The 8,584-nt window shown below is 46.7% G+C and overlaps 1 long non-coding RNA gene across 1 annotated transcript; it reads right to left on the bottom strand.

Annotated features, from left to right (window-relative positions):
* Positions 1-1,345: 1,345 nt before the first annotated feature.
* On the bottom strand, positions 1,346-7,871 carry LOC141100513 (uncharacterized). Its single transcript, XR_012234709.1, has 3 exons — positions 7,786-7,871; positions 2,729-2,875; positions 1,346-2,247 (listed from the first exon to the last, which is right to left on the bottom strand). It is a non-coding gene; the product is annotated as an uncharacterized lncRNA (long non-coding RNA).
* Between the last annotated feature and the right edge of the window lie 713 nt (positions 7,872-8,584).

Here is an 8,584-nt window from a genome sequence, read left to right as displayed (position 1 = left end):
TAGAATGCTTCAGATAAGACCTGAAAGGTGGTGGCCGCATCTTATAGCGGCCATAACTGCTGACAGGTTCCCTTACACTTTTGTGTGACATTTCTAATAATCTTTTCGTTTCCTTTGAAGATTTCTGGCCATGCATCACTACACCTCCAATTTAAGGTTGGTAAATCCACCATCTCTAAAATTGTAAGGTTCACATGTAACGTGATCTGGCAGAAGTTGCAGCCCATCGTGATGCCTTCCCCAACAGAAGACACTTGGCTGCAGGTTGCAGCAGGCTTTCAGTCTGTGGCCAATTTCCCAAACTGCATAGGTGCAGTTGATGGTAAACATGTAAGGGTTCAGCAGCCACCACTATCAGGATCACGCTTCTTTAATTATAAGAAGTATTTTTCTGTGGTCCTGATGGCGGTGGCTGATGCACATTACAAATTTGTTGCCATTGAAGGTGCCTATGGCAGTACTGGAGACTCTCGGGTGTTGCGAACATCACATCACATCTGCAAATTCTTCGAGATTGCGGAACACTTCCAGCCCCACAACCTTTGCCGGGTTCCACACATCTAGTGCCCTTTGTGATGGTATCGGATGAGGCATTTCCCTTAATGACCACCCTGCTGCGCCCATACCCACGAAGGGGACTGGATGCCCGGTGGAGGATTTTTAATTATCGGCTGAGTCGTGCACTCAGATATGTGGAATGCACGTTCGGAATCATGACTAGTAAGTGGAGGATCTTTCACACACCCATCCGGTGTGTATCAAGTGGATACAGACACCGTTGACACTGTGATTAAGGCATGCTGTGTACTCCATAACTATGCTCGTGAGTACAACTCAGAGATAGATGTGGAGTACCAGCAGCCAGTATTTAATACAGTGCGCAACGTGGGTCTGGGAAGGACATCCAACTCTGGTGTGCGTGTGCGAGAAACCTTTACTGACTATTTTGAATCCAGAAGGTGCCGTGCACTGGCAAAACTCCTGTGTTAGTGTTGTGCAGCCTGAACATCAGAGAAGGATGAAAGAACATTGACCGACCCAAAAGAAGAACACAAGATCATTAACAAAATGTGTTTTTTTTCCTCAAAAAAAGTTAACACTATATTTTTCTGTAATAAAAAAATTATGATTGTTAATTTGATGTACTTTATGTTTTCTATTTACTAAGTGTGGTTTTTTATAACAAATTATAATGATTATCCTCCTTCCCATAGCCCAGTGCCCATACACCCATCATACATATCCTCCTTCCCATAATCCAGTGCCCATATACCCATCATACATATCCTCTATCCCATAGTCCTGCGCTCATATACCCATCACACAGTCAGAGATAGACTTAAACTTAAATTTTGAAAAGATAACTATTTTATAACCAATAAAAACATCATGACAAACATTGTCATTTTGTTCAATATGAAAACATTTTTGTAAACTTATGGCCAAATAAGTTAATTTTTGGACCATGTAACAAGAAAGTTGCCTTGCTTCCAAAAAGGTGATTAGTCTCTTGGTCGTGAAGCAGGCCTTGTGGTGGCAACGGTAAACTCGGCGTTGCAGACTTCAAACATCTTCAACAAAACTTGCAACCTAATTTAAATATTGGTACTCCGGGCAATACCCATAGAATGTCGCTGGATCTGAAGGGAAATTTGCAGTCATTGAGGGTCCCAGCCTTTGTGTGCTGCCTGACTCAGAATGTTGGGAATAACTGCTGGCTGGTCTACTATATCTGTAGTCAGGTTCTCGTTGATGTGGTTGTGGTCTCGGATGGAAACTACCAAAGACCCCCATCAAAATATCTGGAAATGAAGCAATTGAAGCAGGGTCCTCCAAAGCTGTACACACCGTACTCATAAAGATTGACTGCCTATCCAGTGGCAGTGAGCGAGCATTGCTTGCTATAGTCAAGGCACAAAAATCGAAATGATCCTCTGTAGTTGATTTTTTTTATCAAATCCAGAGTATCATTTGCGATTTTAACTGTTTTGTCATCATTTTTTGTTTTACTTTTTTTTGCTGGGCTCTCCTGCCACCGGGTAGGCAGCTCTTCTCCTCTCTGTTACATCTTCTGCTGAAACTGATGCTCCAACAGCTGCAGAAGCAGATGTGCCAGCAGCTGCTGAAGATGTGGCACCAGCAGAATCTGTTGCACCAGATTGAGAACATGTGGCACCAGCTCCAGAAGAAGTTCCTGCAGAGTCATCTTCATCAGAAGGCCCAGGAGGACAAATGTTCCCTTCAGTGCTGTGTGAAAACAGAAAACAATTCTTCATTATTAGGGTATGTTTCCACGCTTCACAGAAGCAACACTTGGACGCCGCAAAAAGCCCGCTTCGCCCAAAGCGCTGCCCCCTTTTTTGTTTGTGTCGTGATAACGCATGTTTTCATTGAACACGTGCGGAATCACCACATGCTATCAATACACTGTGCTAGTTATCTTGCGGAGAAAAAGCACCAACGCAAGATAGACATGCTGAGGTCTAGAAAGACGCGCCGCTTGTCCGGTGACGTAGGTCTGCCACCTGCATCTTTGTATGCATAGTGGAGACGGGATTTCATAAAATCCCCTCCACTATGCTGTAACGTCTAGATGCTGCGGATTGAACGCTGCTGCTGTACGCAGCGTTCAATATGCAGCCAATTGTGCTGTATTACGCCACGTGGAAACATAGAGGCTAGATGTAATTTTAATTACAGATTTATCTATTTTTTTGGAAAATCTTACCTCTGCAATGTCCTGCTTGTCAGAAGAAATTGCAACTCCTCAAAACAAGGAACATTTTTGCTTGTGGGAGAGGAGCCACTCTTTTGACAGGTGGTGAGAAATTTGTTGACGCTGTCCCTCACCGACCACCACCTCTGTTTAATATCTCTAAAAAAAATAAATAAACACATTATTATCAATCTTAGTCCATTTTTTAAAAAGTATAATATTAATTGTTAAATAACGTTATAATAACCAATTTACAACTGCCTTGCATTTGTGCAGGAATCCCATTCGGGATATAGCAATTTTATGCGCCAGAGAGGGAAAGCCGGCAACTGGGAGCAGATGTTTATAGTCAGGGAAGGGGTTAATACCCATGGATCTTCCCAGGCCATGAATATCAGCCTGCAGCTGTCTGCATAGCAGTTACTGGCTATTAAAATAGGGAGACCCCCCAAAAAATGATGTGCGGTCCCCTATATTTTATAGCCAAAAAGGCTACACAGACAGCTGTGGGCTGATATTCATAGCCTAGGACGGGGCCATCGACATTGACCCTCCCCGGCTATGGTATTTGGATGTTTCGCCCCCAGCAGTTCGTCCACAGCAGTTCGCCCCCGGGTACATTTTGCCCCCGCACATTTCGTCCCCAGCATTTGGCCCCCAGGAGGTTTCGCCCCCAAACATTTCACCCCCGCACATTTCGCCCCCAGCAGTCCCCAGCAGTTAGCCCCCAGCAGTTCGCCCCCGGATGTTTCGCCGCCAGTAGTTCGCACCCGGATGTTTCGCCCCCAGTAGTTCGCCCCCGGATGTTTCGCCCCCAGTAGTTCGCCCCCGGATGTTTTGCCCCAGTAGTTCGCCCCCGGATGTTTCGCCCCCAGTAGTTCGCCCCCGGATGTTTCGCCCCCAGTAGTTCGCCCCCGGATGTTTCGCCCCAGTAGTTCGCCCCCGGATGTTTCGCCCCCAGCAGTTCGCCACCGGATGTTTCGCCCCCAGCAGTTCGGCCCCGGATGTTTCGCCCCCCAGCAGTTCGCCCACGGCAGTTTGCCCCCGGATGTTTCGCCACCAGCAGTTCGCCCCCAGATGTTTCACCCCCAGCAGCAGCGGTTTGCCCCCGGATGTTTCACTCCCAGCAGTTCGCCCCCTGATTTTTCGCCCCTGGATGTTTCGCCCCCCGGCAGTTCATCCCCGGGAATTTCGCCCCCAGCAGTTCGCCCCCGGATGTTTCGCCCCGAGCAGTTCGCCCCCGGATGTTTCGCCCCCAGCAGTTCGCCCCCAGATGTTTCGCCCCCAGCAGTTCGCCCCCGGATGTTTCTCGCCCAGCAGTTTGCCCCCAGATGTTTCGCCCCCAGCAGTTTGCCCCCGGATGTTTCGCCCCCAGCAGTTCGGGGGCAAACCGCCTGGGGTGGATGTTTCCCCCAGCAGTTCGCCCCCAGATGTTTCACCCCCAGCAGTTCGCCCCTTGATGTTTCACCCCCAGCAGTTCGCCCCTGGATGTTTCGCCCCTGGATTTTTCGCCCCCGGATGTTTCGCCCCCAGCAGTTCACCCCCCCTGATGTTTTGCCCCCGGATGTTTCGCGCCTGGATTTTTCACCCCCAGCAGTTTGCCCCCGGATGTTTCACCTACAGCATTTTGTCCCTGTTAGTGTCACCATCTAATGTTTTGCCCCTAGCATTTTGACCCCAGATGTTTCATCCTCAGCTTTTGGGGTCAACATACAGGGAACAAAACTTCTAGGGCTGAACATACCTGGGTGTAAAATATACAGGACCCAATTGCTGGGGATTCTTGTGGCTGCCTTTTCAACAGCTCTATTGGCTGGCCTTAAAGGAGTATTATCACCCTAGAACACAAAAAAACTGACATACTTACCTGTCGCAGCTGCAGCTCTTGGGTCCAGGAGTGCAGTCTAGCGGTTCCCCGTGACATCTTCTCCTGCTTCTGGCTATCTTTTCATCTTGCCTGGATCACTGATGCATGAAGCATAAAGAATGCCGTGGCAGTGAGGCCGAATGTCTCCTGGCCGCTCACTGACATGACGTCACTCCTGCCCCATTCATCAGTCAATCCAGGGGGCAGGATGCCTCTCCTGTCACCAAAACACTGCTGCACATGCGCAGTGCCGCGATGAGATCAAGCAGAAGAAGAGGATGCTGGGAAGAAGGAGAGGACTCGTGGTGGCCTCCAGATCCAGCATGGCGATTGCCAGTCCGCACAGTCAGTAGAAGATCAGGCAAAGACGAGCAGAAGACCTCTAGGTAAGTACCAGGAGGGGAAGATCGGCAGCATGCTTACCACAACATAATTGCCTTATTTTGCTGTTCGGCATGAGAATACCCCTTTAATGCAGGCTATGTATGGAAGCAGGGGGACTGTTGACTGACTACAGGGTTAATCCCACCAACCATCTCTGCAGAACTGAGATACTGGCTTTGCTGAACTAAAGTGGTGGTTAACCAGCTTCTACAGAACCTCTTTATCAGGTCTTCAGAAGGGGGGTTTTGGGATTAGCCTTCACAGAAAAACTCTGCCAGTACACCAAAGAATGGAGCAGCAGATAAAAGTGGTATTCTCACTTCAGGATCCCTTTTTCTATTGATGCCCATTCCTCAGATTAGGCCAAGAATAGGGTCCAGTTGTATTCTGTATTGAACCAGCTGTTTATCAGCAGCTTTCAGCACCAACAACAAGGACAAGTGACTGGAAGCTGCAGCCATAGTTCTCCATGATTTCAGTGAGATCCAGGGAAGATGTGACAGCGCGTGGTAAAGAGCTGATCCACCGTGACATGCCTTATACAGGGGCATGCACTTCTCTGTGCAGAAAAATGCATGTTCTGGACGGGACTCGGTTGTGTGCATCTGGTTTTTCAGTAACAAATGGCCCTTTGGGGACAACCATTAAATTGGTGTGGCCCTTGGTGAATATGAGTTTGACACCCCTGATCTAAAACAAGTGACCATCATTTTACTGTCATGTACTAGTGGTGTTACACTTAATGGCTTCTTTTTGTCATCTATTACATATCATACTATATCTAGTGATGAGCAAACCCTATCTGGAAAGTTCAGGGTTCGTATCGAACATTGCCTGCTCGGGTTCAACCACACCGACCTAAAACAGGCAATGTTTGGAGTTTGCTCATCAGAAAATAAAAATCGATTCTCTCCCCTTTGCCGAGGTCCCTACCTGTGTGGAGAGTCTTCTTGATCAAGGGAAGCCCTAGCTAGGAATAATGAAAGGGATTCCCTCGGAACGATGACATATTCACACAATGTGGAAGTGCATGGAAGAGGATTGAAGAGGACCCTCCGCGTCTGCCGGTACCTCATAGAACCATAGGAAAAAGGATGATCACAAGGCAATTATTTGTGTGTATAAAAATATAATTTTTATTGAAACAAATTCATTAAAACCATACTGCCAAAACTGGGGAAGTAGGAGAGTACAGATACACTCATTGCTCACAGTCACTCATTAAACGCGCAAATCCAGGAATAGACAGCTACCACGAAAACGGATAGACATAGGGACTGCCAGCAATATATTGCAGCTACAAGGGGCAGAACTGAAAAAGCCCTAATAATAAACTACTGCAAATATTAATATAGCCATAATTATATCGCAAGCTGTATAGGCCACATCACAGATTATGATCTAGATGTCAACCATAAAACAATGCCGCTTGCCTGGCAATAACCCTCATACCCATAATTACAATAATACTCTGCAAATATAATCAGATAACCGTGGTCACTTCTGGTCCGCACAACTGGAAGTAACGCTCACCACCCGGATGTGACGTGTCACATCCGGGTGGTGGGTATTACTTCTGGTCGTGCGGTATACCACGCTGCGGCTGGGAGATATAAATAATGGAGACACATGGTTGGTAGCAGGCCCCTTGAGAAAGGAGCCGAAACGCGCGTCGGGGCGGACGTGCTAGTTCAGGAGGTAGCAGCACCCTGTATAAAAGATACCCAAAGGTAATTTTACCTGATTATATTAAAAAACACACTCCCCTTGAAAAAGCAAATGCGAAACGCGCGATGGGGTACCGCCACTACTTAAGGTAATGTAACAACACTTTTTCTTTTATACATCTTCCTTATACCTTAGCTTTCAAATCTCTAATATGTACTCTGGTCATTTCTGCCACATGGATTAACTTTTCTCTACCTGGAGTTGCATATTTTTTCTTGGACACTTAGGCTAGTTTCACACTAGCATTACTGGGCGCAGCGCAGGGCCGCCGCTAAGCTCCGCCCCCGGCCATGCGATCAGCATACCCTATACTTAGCGTTGGGTACGCTGGTCGTGCGCTGGTACACTTTTGCCTGCGCATCCGCCCTTTTTGCGCTGCGCCAACGTGCGCCAAACACACTGTGTTGCATTTTTGTGCGCTCGCTGCAGCGAAAAAAGGGCGGATGCGTGACAGAGAATTTTGGGATGAATTCACAATAAATTTTCCTAATCAGAAGCATCTGTTGTTCATATATCACATTAAAAACTCACATTTTGCTTCAGATTTTCTGATTTTATAAAAGAAACGTTAAATTGAAGCAAAATCTGGTGTGAAGATGCTAAACAATAGTTTTTTCTACGACATGTATTGTCCCAGTGGAAAATGATATATTTCTCTATAAAAATGCTTCCAAGCTTCAAAAATGTCACATTTTCAAAGTCGTGAAAGGAATAACGGCAGCAGAAACTAGCAAAATGCAGAATTCCATGATAATAAAAGGTTTACATCAGGAAAAACGAGCAAACGTGTAAGAAGTATTTGAAAAAAAAGCATACTAACTCAACGGTTCATTAGGTCGGGGTCATATGCAGCGTAAATGTCTAAATCCCATCCACATGCTCATGATAAAATGCACAGTTAAAAAAATGACATGCAGTGCAGCAGTGACGTATCTACCATGTAGGCAGGGGACGCCACTGCCCCCGGGCCGTCAGGGGCCTGTCACCAAGGGGTGTAATGCACCCATGAACAGAGGGCCCCCTGGATCTACCATGCTCTAGTAGGTGCCTGTCACCTACCGGAGCATGGCAAGGATAAACTAATACTCACCGCCTGCTGCTGCGCTGCTTTCCTCACTCTGCTTCGATGCAGATCCTGAGACGTGAGCGATCACATGATTGCATACATCATTCCAGGTCCTGTATCAAAGCAGAGGAACGCAGCATGTGGCAGCAGGTGGTGAATATTAATTAACCCCCTGCCATGCTCCGGTAAGTGACCGGCACCTACCAGAGCATGGTGTACCCTCATCCCAGCACTAATTCAGCACTGGAACTTCATTTCAGGCTGTTGTCAGGGGGCATGGCTAAAGGGGCAGGGCAGAGGTTGGGAGACATGTTAATCAATCCTTAAGGTCCATTTACATGCACTAAGTTGTTGCAGCAATCTGCAGCTAATTTATAGCAGAAAATTCTACACTAAAATTGACATCTAGTGATGCGGGTTTGATGTGACAACCTTGTCCTCTGGCTGTGATTGACAATGGCTGGATACCTGCAAATCATGGTTGGTGGACAAGGTTGCCACTCTGCTTATGAACATGGCAGACCACTGTATATCAAAGGCAGGACTTCTACTTTGAAGCTGAGCAGAGAATCTGACTGCAACTAAACAAGTGAGGCATAGTTGGAATCAGTAGGCCTCACCCTACATTACACTATACTCAAAGTTTCCCTTTAACCCCTTAACGACCAGGGGTATTTTTGGTTTTGCATTTTCATTTTTCCCTCCCCTTCTTTCCAGAGCCATAACTTTTTTATTTTTCTGTCTATATGGCCATGTGAGGGCTTATTTTTTGCAGGATGAGTTGTACTTTTAAATGACACCATTGGTTTTACCATGTCATGTA

This window comes from Dendrobates tinctorius, unplaced genomic scaffold (assembly GCF_039654945.1).
Source record: "Dendrobates tinctorius isolate UK_male_01 unplaced genomic scaffold, ASM3965494v1 ptg000105l, whole genome shotgun sequence".
NCBI classification, from domain to species: domain Eukaryota; kingdom Metazoa; phylum Chordata; class Amphibia; order Anura; family Dendrobatidae; genus Dendrobates; species Dendrobates tinctorius.
This window is presented reverse-complemented; position numbering and strand designations above follow the sequence as displayed.